Genomic DNA, 3,658 nt, shown 5'->3' with positions numbered 1-3,658 from the left:
TATTCTAGACCTCTCTACTATTTTCTTTTATTCCAAAAATACCCTACACCTTTCCACTATCCTTAATGATCTTGCTCTTTCTCTCTCTACATTAATGTAGCATTTACATATTCAAATTTGAACTTGTGATATATTTTTTTAAATAAGTTTGATTCAATCTTATTTTGGCTGTTGAATATATTTTTTTCTTTTCAAATTACTTAATAAATGGTAAAATTTTGTTCTAAATTTCTAGAAAAATGTTTATATATATGTGTGTTTTTCTTTTTACATATAATATCTATAATTTTTAACATTATATTATATTTTAACTCATCGACATGTTTGACTCAAATAACTTGAATAAAATATTTAATTTATTAGATAAATAATATAAAAATAGTATTAAATACTTAAAATATAAAAAAAAGTCATTTGTTAAAGATTTATAATTTATTTAGTTATTTCGTCATTATAAAGTTAGTATATAATAATAATAATAATATATTATTATTTACTATTAATATTATTATGTTTATTATTTTGTATTTGTATCTAATTTTTAATTTTATAAAATAGAAATGGTAAAAGTATTAATATTGAAGTTTCTTTTAAATTTTATATTTTGTAGTATATTATAAATTCAAATCTAAACCATGTAAATACTCTATTAATGTAGAGAGAGAAAAAAATTGTTAAAGATAGTAAAAAAATATAAGGTATTTTTAGAATAAAAAAAAATAATAAAAAAATATAAAATATTTTTAAAATAAATTAAAATAGTGAAAAGGTAGATGACTGAAAAAATAGAGGAAGCAACATCCCAAAAACAATTGGGTAGCTTATTGATCCAGGCCAAACCCTCTTCACTCCAAGCTCAGGAACCCCTTTAGGGGTTCTCCCAATCTCCACTCATTTTACGATTAAACTTTCCAAAGACCCATAGTCTCCTTCGAGGAAAGCAACAACCAATGGAGTTTTGTCTCTCCCGCCAGGGCTCGCCACTGCTCCTACCAGAACCGGCCACCACGCCACCACCTCCTACCCGCCTTGGCGTCGCCAGCGACACCACGCCGCCGGAGCCACTGCCGGCCGCGGCGTCACCACCCCCTCTCTCTTCTCGCTTCGAAAATGGCAACCCAGGGAAGGGTTTGCCTCCGCCGCACATGCACCACGGCTTCTTTAAACCGACCTCCATGAACCGCCGTCTGCGTCGCCAGTAACGACGCGCGCCGCCAGAGCCATCGTCAGCCACGGCGACGAGGTTTGCTGCCACCGGTGCAGTCCACGAAAGGCCCCTATTAAACTGAATTTTATAGTCTAAAATCCAACGACTTAACTAATATTAAGTTTAAAGTGTAGAATTAAATCTTTATTTATTTACTAATTATTGTGGGGAAAAGAAATTAAAATAATGAAATTATCATGAAAGAAAATAAAATTCTAATCTGAAACCTAACTAACTAAGGAACTACTGTAAAAGAAAAGATCTAAACTATTAAACATTGCTACTGCCTAATAACAGAACCTAAACTATAAATACAAAATCTAAATGATGCAACTAAACCTACAAATTAAAAGTATGCATATGTTACATTACAATATAAAACTATGCTAAACTCTCAAAAAATCAGAAATGAAATAAATCAGAATAAAGTAGTACCAAAAATTAAATCTACCTAATCCAACTATCATCAGAAAACAAATAAATGAGAACAAAATTTAAAATTGAAACAAAGCAAGTACCTAAATTCTAACTAATCAAGAGCAAGATAACAAATTCAAAAGAAGAATTGAATTCATAGATAAATACTCATTAGAATGAATAAAAGAGTGCATAAAGTTCTCAAGAAGACATTTTGTGAAGTTGAATCCCAATTCAGGATATTTTAGTTCATATTTCAGAATCTTGAATTGACTTTTTCTACTAATTTGTCCAACTTATGTTCATTTACCTATTCATCAATCTAAAATTCACAAACAAATGAAAAGAAGCATAGAATAGAATTTAAAGATGCAAATGATTCAGAATAAAGTTTCAATTACATTCAGAAAGACATTCTGATTAAAGTAAGTCCAATTCAGGTTCTTACAGTTCATATTTCAGAACTTAATATGACAATTTCTACTCATTCTCAATCAATGCAAATCTAAATCTGATATGGATTGGGATTCACTTAACAGGATGTCTTCCTAAGAACTCTAAGCACTCTTCTATTCACTCCAATGTCCATTCACCTATGAAATCAATTATGTCTTGAGATTGTTCTTTGCTTTTGATAGTGATAGTTGTAGCTCAATTTGAGTTTTGGTGTTCTGGTTGTTCACTTTGAGTATTTTAGAATGTATGATATGCTTTACTTCTGTTTCTGCCTTTACATTCTTGTTGATATGATGCTTTTCAATCTTGAGTTTTAAGTTCTTTTCAATTTGGTTTCATTTTTGATTTCTTGAGAGTTTAGCATAGGTTCACCAGTGATTCATGTAGGTATTGGTAATTGTAGTGTAGTTTAGGTGTTACTTGTAAATTGTTCTTCATTTTAGTTTGAGCATTTTATTTTCAACTTGTAGGTCTAGTTACTTGCTTTCTATTTTTGAAATTGCAATTCTTTTTCATAGATTAGAAATTCTTTTCCAAGTTAATTTCATTTTCTTAGCTCACTCTGAATTGAAAATTAATGTAGTTTTAGTTTAGATTTTTCTTTATTTTCAATTTCAGATTTAATTCTTTAATCATGATACATATAGTCTTAAGTCTTGTTTCATTTGTGTGTAAATTGTATTAAGTCTAGTTTAATGAATTAGAGTTAGATAGCTTTTCATACAGGTTATTGTTCATTTAGAATAGTTCAGTTTTGATATTTTCTCTTTTGATTAATTTCATTCTTTCTTTTAAACACTTTACAGATTTTAAATCCTCTTTTCCTTTATAAATTTTATTCATTTTTATTTCCCCACCTTGTATTAATTAATAGTTAGTAAATAGAATAAAAGCAAGAATTAACCAAATACTTTGAACTTAATTGTACCGAGTCCGAGGATTGATATCTAGGTTGTCCCTATACTTCATTAGTGGAGAAATCTAGTTTGTTCTGATTTTAGGCAACAAAAATCAGTTTAACATTTTTACACAAACAACTTATAAAAATCAGTATCAGATCATAAAATCAGTATCAGAGCAAGCAAATCATAAAGTCAGTATGAGTGCAAACAAATTAACTGATAACAAAGTTCGGTTTTGATATTTTCTCTTTTGTTGCTCTAATTCATACACGGTTTACCCAAAAATCTCAACGCATCATTGTACACAAACACTTTGTGTGTGATTTTTATTTAATTTTAAAAATAAAACATTACTTGGTGTTGTTTTTTTCTAAAATTGACAATTTAATTAATTTGTTTCTTTTCTTAATAAAACTAGTTATTTTTTAATTATATGTTGTAAAGAGTACCTTGTCCTCCTGTTTATTGTGCATAAATTTAGTTTCAAAGTATAAAATTACTTTATGATCAAAACAGCAAAACATTATTTTCAAATAAATGAATAGTTTGAAATAAAATAAATAATAATTNTGTAACAATATAGAAATTATTAATAATATATAATAATAATAATAATAATAATATTTACATTTATATATAATAGCTTGTACCACAAAACTTAATTTATTTTTAACTA

Source organism: Vigna radiata, chromosome 4 (genome assembly GCF_000741045.1).
Source record: "Vigna radiata var. radiata cultivar VC1973A chromosome 4, Vradiata_ver6, whole genome shotgun sequence".
NCBI lineage: Eukaryota > Viridiplantae > Streptophyta > Magnoliopsida > Fabales > Fabaceae > Vigna > Vigna radiata.
This window is presented reverse-complemented; position numbering follows the sequence as displayed.